The following is a 10,636-nucleotide window of genomic DNA, read 5'->3' on the forward strand; positions in this document are numbered from 1 at the left end:
TGCAATGAGGGAGTAGAGTTGGACGTCGGAGGTCTTTCCGAGCGGCTAGGGCTGGACCGATTACCCCGGCGGGACTTACGAGTCTCGCCTTGCCTCTTTCCGACGTTAGCGTCGGTTGTAAGAGGGGGTAATCGGGCCAACACCTCCTTAATCTACTGACTAGCCTTCGCCAGTTGGCTCCTCAACTGAGCATTCTCCCTCTCTACCGCCGTGTAAAAATCCGGGTTTGGATTAGGTGGCCGAGGTGCCAAACTTCCAGTGTCATCCTGGCCTATCAACTGCTTGCCCGGCCGTTGCTGGACTTCAGGATTTTGCTCACCGGAGATGGTGGCATGATGAGCCTCCTACCCATCATGTTGTTTCGCCTCGTTACCGTGTCTTGATTGAGTGGTTACCATAGTTGGATGTTTGCGATAGCACCAATCTAACTAGCTCTCAATGAAAGCACCAAACTGTTGACGCGGTTCTTCGCCAACAGGTAATTAAGAAAATAAGAGAAAGAGATTAGTGCTTAACCTTTGAACCACCTAAAAACGTATTTGTGTCATCAGTCCATAAAAAGATCATTCATCTTTTTCGGTTCATTATTAAGCACTAATCTCTTTCTCTTATTTTCTTAATTACCTGTTGGCGAAGAACCGCGTCAACAACTAGTTACTCAGAGCCTGGGCCGGTGACTGTTGTCACATGGCTAGGGAACGATGTTCCAGGGTTATGACTCTAAGGTCATGAGGAAGGTTATGTTGGTGACTATTCACCATACACCTGTCCTGGTCAAACTTTATGAAAGGTTCATTTATCAGTTAAGCCCGAGTGACCCTATCGTCACATGGCTAAAAGGGGCAGTACCCACTTTTGTGACTTTTACAACTGTCACCTATTTGTTTGGACTGAAAGTCCTGGATGATTATTATGATCATTGGTTGATGTATTATACTCAACATTGCGTTTCTATATTGGGGCTAAGAGTCCTAGATGATTATTATGATCATTGGTTGATGTATTATACTCAACATTGCGTTTCTATATTGGGGCTAAGAGTCCTAGATGATTATTATGATCATTGGTTGATGTGTTATACTCAACATTATGTGGATTTGTTGTCTGCTGGAATAGGGCCATATCTGCTAGCCGTGTGCCTTATAATTCGATGACATGTTATAACTGTTCATGAGCATATTAAGTTTTCTTGTTGGGCTTCGGCTCACGGGTGCTATGTGGTGCAGGTAAAGGCAAAAGAAAGTTGGACCATCCTTGAGTTGGAGAGCTTAGGTGATGATGTGTACATATGCAGCTGCTCGACCACCACAGCCGAGGTTTGAAGTGGAACTAGGGTTAAACCCTGTTTTGCCGCATAGAACGGCCTGTTGTAAATATTTTCTTGTAGTAGACTCTGAAATTAAAATTTTGGGATCCCAACATATATATATATTATACGTTCTAATGAAATGTTACATCTTATCCAAAAATTTTAATCCCTAAACCGCTAATCATACTTAGTACACGATTTTGGCCAAATGACTCGATTAGTGAGTTTAGCACTGTTTACAAGGCACACCGTAACAATCCCTGGAGTTTAGGGCATTACAGTGGGACAACCCCAGATTCTATAATGGCATAAACTAGGTTTACGACCATTCCAGCGTTCTAAAAGTGTTTTGGGGATTGATTTAGATGGCACGACATTGAGAATGTCGTTCGCGGTTTCAATTGCATGTCCCCAAAACGAAGTTGGTAGAGTTGAGTAACTAAGCATGCATCTAACCATTTCCAATAAAGTTTTGTTCCGGCGTTCCGCTACACCATTTTGTTGCAGAGTACCTGGGGCATTAAGGTTCCTGGGGCAGTAAGTTGTGATAAAATCCCAAGATCAGTTAAATGATCTTGGAACTGCATATCCAAATATTCTCCACCCCTATCAAATCGCAAGATCTTTAACGTTTTACCTAATTGGTTATGAGCCATTGCTAGGAATTCTTGAAACTTTGAAAATGTTTCTGATTTCCTATGCATTAGGTAAAGACATGAGTATCTAGAGTAATCGTCAATGAAAGTGACAAAATACTCAAAACCACCCCTGGCTTGTACATTCAAAGGTCCACAAACATCTGAATGCACAAGACCAAGTGGTTCTTTGGCCCTATCACCCTTTGCAGAGAATGGATGCTTGGTCAGTTTGCCTTCTAGACAAGATTCATAGACAGGTAATTCACCTAAGGTGAGTTCCCTCAAAGGTCTGTCCTTTGTAAGTCTTTGAATCCTATCATAGCCAATGTGACCTAATCTCAAGTGCCATAAATACTTCATATTATCGTTATTGGTCCTAGGTTTAGCTACTTTGAATAAATCATTATTAAGAGCGAGGGTTTCGTTAGGTCGCAGAATATAAAGCCCATTTTCCAAACATGCAATACACAATTGTGATCCATTGAAAGAAATAGATATATTAAAACTTGTGAAAGTCATAACAAATCGTTCTAATTGCAACATGAAAACTTAAATTAAATTTCTACTAAAATCCGGAATAAAAAATACATCATTTAAAATTAAAAATTTATTTCCAAACTTCAGACGAGCTCTTCCTCTAGCTTGGACCGCAACGAACGCTCCGTTCCCAACTCTAAGCTTTAAGCCGCCTTCGTTCACTTCCTCCCACGATTCAAGAAGCTCTAAAGAGTTACAAACATGGTTAGTAGATCCAGAATCAATAATCCAAATGGATTATCATTCTCTAAAACACATGTTTCCAAGATGAATGAACTATAATCATTACCTTTGTTTTTCGCTGCTAAAAACTTAGGGCAATCTCGTTTCCAATGCCCCTTCTCTTTGCAGTGAAAGCACTTATCTTTACCTTTCTTATTTTTCTTGTTGTTCCCCTTAGGCATCTGTGCACTTGGTTGTGCACTCGTCTTTGCAGCCTTTGCAGGCTTGAGATTGTTTATTTGTCCACATTTCCCTTGTTTCCAGCTTTCGAAGACGAAGCTGGATGAGCTTCAACCTTAGCTAGATCAGCAGCAACATCATTAGTCTTATTTTCACTTCCTTTACTAGGTCCACCCATGACAGGTTCAATAATCTGAAGCTCATTCATGAGCTGCGTCATACCATTGTTGAGTTGAGCACGAACGTGCAGACACGGTGCCCTCCAAGAATTTATGGTGCCATCACGAACGTGTAGACACGGTGCTCGTTCTGGGGATTCCTCAATCATGACAAATTCAGAGTTATCACCAATCAACTCTATGTTGATATTCTGCTTCCAATTAAGGAAGTTTTCTCCAGTGAGTTTCTCCATCAAAAGTTGAGAAAGGATGGGAGTAGACACAGACACTACTTAGCTTAAAACTATAAATTATCAATAAAATAGAAATCAATCACATTTGCTCAATAAAACTTCTATTCACACATATTTCAAGAAATAGCGCAACATATACCAAAAATATGTAAGATATGAGAAAAAATACCAAAAACAATCATATCTCTATTTCTTTAGGTTTTTAACTAATCCATGATATCCTTGTCCCGGTTGGTGAGAGTCAAAATTACCACTAGTTAAATAGAGTTGTAAACTCATTTAATAATGGACACCACTATTCGATCAAAATAAGAAAACAAAATCTCTTATTTTATGAGCTAGACCCACGGTTTCAATAATCATAGATTTAGTCCTAGTAGTCACCGTAGGGGTGAGTCTAGTAGAATTTGACCTATAATTATCTATCTTTCAAAATCTAACCTTGTCAAAATAACTAATGAACACTTTCCGTAAGGGGACGAATCAAAGTGCATCGAGGCCCCATTAAGCTATTGACTATGTTAAACCAACGGTGGAGATCGAATAAAATTCTTAAAATAAGCTCATTACTAAAATAGAAATAGTATTTTTATTATTTATTTTTAGAAAATTAATGACTATGGTTCTCCAAAAACTTGAAAGATTAAATTTTTAAAACCAAAGTCCTATAATTTCCTAATAATTCTAAAGTGTCACATTGAAACAAATTCAATTAATTTGTTGCTAATCAATATTTAGGTTTAACTAATATAATGAGCCTATACAATTAAGTCAAACTCAGGTAAATGGGCCTTAACAATTGGGCTTGTATGAAGGATGGCTGGGTCCAGTATGTCGTTCCCACTACAAAGGCCCCCTATCTTCCATACAAGGTCCAAAAGATAAGAACTTAAACCTTCGTTTTATTAATTGTTATTAATTGATTAGGCCAACTATAGTCATGCAAAACAAATGGACCTTCACAAGTGGAATCAACCACAAGCGAGGAATTTAAACTTTACATTTTCTAATGGGCTCAAATAAAACCTATCATTTTATGAATATTTTATTTAGCAAAAACCATATATCTAACAAACATATGGGCCACTATATACATCTAAGCCCAATTGCAAAAATACCACATATAGTGCAAATAGACATGTTATAATTGGATGGGCCTAATCATGTTACTATATGACCAATTCTGTGAATTTATGCAAAAATACCATAATTTATTTCATTTGCAAAAATACCACAATTAATTATCTAAAATTTATAAAAAAAATTTAAATTAATTAAATTTTTACAAAAATAAGTCAATTTAAATGAAATTTATCAACAATTAACAATAGTTAATTTAAATTTCATTTATCAGCAATCAACTTGGTTTTATGTTAATTTGAAAAAAAAATTAATTTAATTTAAATAGGATTTATCAATAATTAACCAAAGTTAATTTAAATCTCATTTATTAAAAAAATATTTTATTAATTGGCTGAAAAAAATGATATTTTTCAAAATTTAACCAATTTTAAATTTTAAAAACAATATCTTAACTATTTTCCAAAATTATCTTGTGTTGTTACAACTATTAGCTAATATTTTAACCATTTAAAAAAATAAAATATAAATAGTTATAACAACCCTAAAATATGTTAAAACAGTTAAACAAATTCAAATATCCATAAAAATATCTAACTAAAAAATTTAAAATAATTTAAATATTAAAAACTATAGAATAAACAGATATTTATATTTTCAAATAAAGATTTAATAAAAATATCAAGAATTTAAAAGAAAATATCTTAAATATCTGATATCTTAATTCTAATATTTTAATATATTAAAATATTTAAAATTAAGTTGTTAGTCTATTTTTAAATTTGAATTTGAATCTTTGTAGAAAATATCTAATTATTTAAATCTCAATTAACAAAAAAATCTTATTTTAAAAAAAAATATTTAATGCAAAAACAAATTTGATATTTTTAGTTTTGATTATAAATAATTTATTTCCACAAATTTTATTTTTCTTTAATTTTTTTTAAAAAAATTTAAAAAAAATTCTAGATGAACAGTACCCGTATCGGGTATTGTTTACCCGAGTGATGCTCTGGCTGCATGAGGCGCGCGCGCTGGAGGTGCGCGCACGAGGCGCGCAGGGGCAGACGAGGGTCGCGCGCGTGCGTGTGGGGTGGCACGCGGTGCGCGCGCGCATGGGAGCCAGTGCAAAAAAATTTCAAAAAAACAAATTTTTTTTTTAGAAAATTTTCAAACCAAAACAATTTTCTAATTAATTTTTAACATATTTTACACAAAATAAAACATATATAAAATTAATATCATAGAAAACACAACAAAATAACCTAAAAATTGCTAAAATTCACATAAAATCAATATGCTTCATAAAAACATGAAAACCATCTAATTATTCAAACATATCAAATAATCCAATTTTAAACATGTTTATGCATGAAAATAAAGATTACCAAAGGCTCTAAGGCCAGTTGTTAAGAAAAACTTATATAAGATCTTTATTTTCATGTAGATCTAATATTAAACAAATTAATATGAGATAACCTAAAACATGTTTCTAAAATTGAATTCAAAGAGAAACAAAGACAAGAATACTTATAGTATACGCAGCAGAATAAAAGCATCATTCCTTCAGTTTCTCTAACTCTTGTATCCTCTCTGTCGTAGAGTATTATCAAGAAACTGAACCGATCTTCTATTTTCTTCACAGCCTTCCAATGTATCCTTAGAATCACCTAGACTAGTGTGGGCAATTCTCAACACATGAGATAGATACAGAGAAGAAGAAGAGAAAATAATCAAAGAGGCTTAGAAAAGGAGTTGTGTTTAGAGAGAATCTAATAAACTATCAGAAAACCAGTGATTAAACTTATGTTTTGACTTCTCTCTAAGCATTCTTTTTATAGACTCAATTAGACCATTTAATTTAATTAAAAAATCAATAAAATAATAGCCATTTTAAAGCCCTAGGTCGAAATTATCATGGGCTTTAAGCCCGTGAAATTTCCCATTTGATTATAAGCCCATTGGACTTAAAATCAATGCATGTATTATTTTCTATTGATTTAATTAATTAAATAATCATTATCTATAATTTGAACCTTGATTTAAACTTATTTATTAATTTAGATACCAATTTATCTTAATTAATAAATCTGCCATAATTTCTATTTTCTTCTCAAAAATACATAACTCTGTGAAACTATCCAAAATTGACCTGGTCAACTTTGATAATTCTAATTGATAATTAAATCAATTAATTGAAACTATCTAGATGATTTTATCCAAGGTACAATGGGGACCATGGGCCTATGAAATCAAGCTCCAATAAGTTATCATAAATCTAACAAATAAATTTACTAACTTATTAATTCCTCGTGACTCCACTATAGACTCAGAATTGCACTCTTGAATTCATAGAACGCTCTATAACAAATATAGATATGCTATTAATTATCCATTGTTACAACCATAATTGTCACTCAATCCTCTATAGACGGTCTACAATGAGATAGGACTAAAATACTGTTTTACCCCTCATTGTATTTTATCCTTAAAACACTTAGTTCCTTGTAAATGATATTTCAGTAAACTAATTTAATTACTGAAATGAGATCTCTATCATTTAACACCTTGAACCAAAATAAAAGGAAACCATCGTTTCACTTCTTCATTAGAAGTTATAGATGTTCATATCTATGATTAACACTCCCACTCAATTATACTACCGAGTTCCCAAGATGTAAGTATAGGCTAGTCCGTAGGGTAAGCTAGTAACGAACAAGTCAAAGAACTCAAATAATACAATTAGTTGGAATACTAACCACTCATAATTGAGATTGAATTGACCTATGATCAACTATATGATATGACTAGAATAGATAATAATGGTATGTTTACTTATCTTATCAACTGTCAATATCGGTTCTGTCCGATGTAACAAATACATCCGATCTTATCTACTTTGCTAATGTTCTGGAAAGAACATAACACTGTAATGTGTAAGTAGATCATATGGTAGATTGGTAAGTCAGTGTAAATCCTGTGCACTGACTAATCTTAAGACTAACTTATTTTGAACATATAATCATATTTATATTCCACTGTGATCACGTCACTATAAATAGGATTAGCTATATGCTCGGGATTCAATAGAAGTTTATATTATTTAAATAATCATGAAAATAAAACATGTGAGCAAAATGATTGACCAAGTCAAAAAATGATTTCTATTCTTTTATTGATAATAAAATGAGATTACAAATAATTTGGGTTTTAATTAGGGCATAAAACCCCAACAGGCTGCTTGTGTTGTGGCTTGAGCATTGGCTTAGGCCAATTGGGTAGCCGCTTCTAGAGCAAGTGCTGCTTCACGATGTCTCCGGTCGACTTCCTCTTGTCGTTGTCTGATATCTTTGCTTCTGCCCTCCACATCGCGCCTTTGCTGCTCTAACTCAACTCTCTGCCTAGCCATCTCTTCAGCAAAAGACTCCTGTCGGGCGTTAAATTGCATCATCTCCTCTTGGAATGCGTTTATTGCTTCCTAGAGTTGTTCCACTTCTGGAGTGGTCTCCTCGAGAAAGACCCTGGGCTCAGTCTCAGGGTTCTGAGGTCCAAAACCTTCTGCTCTAGCAGGCTCTTTTGACGTACTTGGCTTTTTGGAGGCCATGCTGGTATTCTTGGGAGCCTTATTGATAGGGTAGCAGTGTATTTCTTCTATTCAGGCTCTCAATGAAAGCACCAAAAATGTTGACCATGATTTTGGCCAACGACGAGTAGACATCAAAACTACAGTAAGCCTTAAATAGAAAATAATGACACTAATAATTTTATAGTGGTTCAGCCCCAATTTGTTGGTAATAGCCTAATCCACTTGGAGTTGTGATATATGTGGCCTACACTTAAGCTCAAATGGACCTAAGCCAACTGAGTTTCTCAAGTGTAAGAAGAAAAATACAGAGTTTCCCTCTCTAAAGAATACAAGCTTTCTCTCTCTAAGCTCTCTTAGAAAATGCCCCAAGAATGCCCCAAGTAATAGTCCCAAGTTCTCAAAACCAGAGAGCTCTCTTTTCTTTCAAAAGACCAGCTCCCCATAATGATGCCATGAGCCATTTATTTATAGGCTCATGGATCGTACATCAGACATATCCATTTGACGGGGTCCTTAGCTCTTCCAGCCAAATTTAATTAACTAAAATATAAATAAATTCAAATTACAACAATATAGCTATTATTCTGGGATATCTGAGAGATTCCCGCAGCAGTCGAGAATGATTCGGGTTGAAGTTGTTACTGAGGTTTTACTAAAGAGTCATTAGACGGTAACTTTTGAGACTGATCCGTGGACCGACCAAATCCATCCCCGAAGTGACTGTTCGGCCAAAACAACTCACCGGTCGGCACAGGCAAGCACCTCTGGTCGGTATAGGCAAAGCAATCCTCTAGCACACATCTGGTCGGCATAGGGAAAGCACCTCTAGCACACATCTGGTCGACATGGAACACTACTGGTTGGGCATGGCACATCTCTGGTTGGGCATGACACATCTCTGGTCTAGCATGACACATTTTTGGTCTAGCATGACACATCTCTGGTCTAGTATGACACATCTCTAGTTTAGCATGACACATTTCTGGTTGGGTATGGCACATCTCTAGTCTAGCATGACACATCTCTGATCTAGCATGACACATTTCTGGTCTAGCATGACACATTTTTGGTCTACATGACACATTTTTGGTTGGGCATGGCACATCTCTGGTCTGCTAAATTTACTTCCTCACCAGTAATATCACAACTCTGTGGGTCAACTCCCATCCTTTTCACTTCTTTAGTCAACACATTTATTGACTATTAATGTGTCATTTACTGATTATGTATTGCCACTTGTCCCATCCTATTGCCACGTCACCGAACGAAATTTTGGGATAACAAATACATATAAACCAGTCCTAAAACATACATAACTTTAATACAATCTTTACTTCACAAATAAACAACAAAAACATACAAATTCAAAACATATTATTTAACCTTATATATATAATTCAAAACACTAATTTTATTTAACCTAACATATATATACAATTCAAAAAAAATTTAATTTAACATACCTATTTTTCATACAATAAAATTAATATCAAATTCACAATAAAATTAACAAAACATACAAATTTATTTTAAAAACTACTAGAATTTAATTTAATTTAAAAAATTTCTACACACTATTAATCACAAAACAAAAAAAATATATTAAAAATTAAAAACAATACCGAAAAGCTTGAGATGCTCCAATACAATCTGAAAAAAAAAAACAATAGAAAATTTAACAAACTCATAAAAAATACACAAAAAAATCATAAAAACACTAAAGTTAAAAGAAAAAACTAAAACATTAAGGTTTAATAATACTAACCTCAACAAAAGAGAGCCAAAAATGGCTCTAGGTGGCTCTGGGAGGGGCTGGGCGGCGTTGGGACGCGGAGGAAAACAAAGAGAAAGCCTCTGTTTTGGAAAATTACAGTAGAAATGAAGAAGAAAGGCTCTGCCAGGGGGGTTATATCGCTGGGACCTATAGCGACGACATGTCGCTATAGGGAATACAATGTTGTCGCCAAGGTTGAACGCATCGTTTCACTCAAACGATGAGTCCCTACAGCGACGACATGCCATCGCTGTAGGGTAGTGAATAGTACGTGAATACTCTCGTGTGCTATATTTGCACTCTACAGCGATGACATGTCGTCGCTGTAGGAAGTGAAATTTGACTTAAATTTTTTGGCGGTTCACGTTCCCACGTTTTATTTTTGGACCCTATTGCGATGACACGTCGCCACTGTAGAGTTCAAAAATAACTGACCAGTTGATATATTGGAGTCTACAGCGACGACATGTTGTCGCTATAGGCTGTGCAAAATAGACAACCGCCTTTTGGCGGTTGAGTTCCCTGAGCATCCTACAATGACGACTTGTCGTCGCTATAGACAAACATATTTCCTTCTTCTTTTTCTTACGAATACCCTACAGCGACGACATGTCGTCGCTGTATAGTCAGTTCCTGCCTCGTGTTCCCTCCAAATTCCTGATACCCTACCGTGACAACATGTCATCGCTGTAGGGTATCCGTAATTTGGAAGACCGTCGTTGTAGCCTAACAATTTCAATAAATTAAACAAAATTATTTCTCGTGGTTTTCGACATCCTACAGCGACGACTTTGGAGTCATCGTTGTAAATGTCATCGCTGTAGGGTCTTTTTCTTGTAGTGCTAATGTATTATAATTTTTTCACAATATTTTTATTAATATGATAATTTCAATTCAT

Source organism: Humulus lupulus, chromosome 4 (assembly GCF_963169125.1).
Source record: "Humulus lupulus chromosome 4, drHumLupu1.1, whole genome shotgun sequence".
Lineage (NCBI taxonomy): Eukaryota > Viridiplantae > Streptophyta > Magnoliopsida > Rosales > Cannabaceae > Humulus > Humulus lupulus.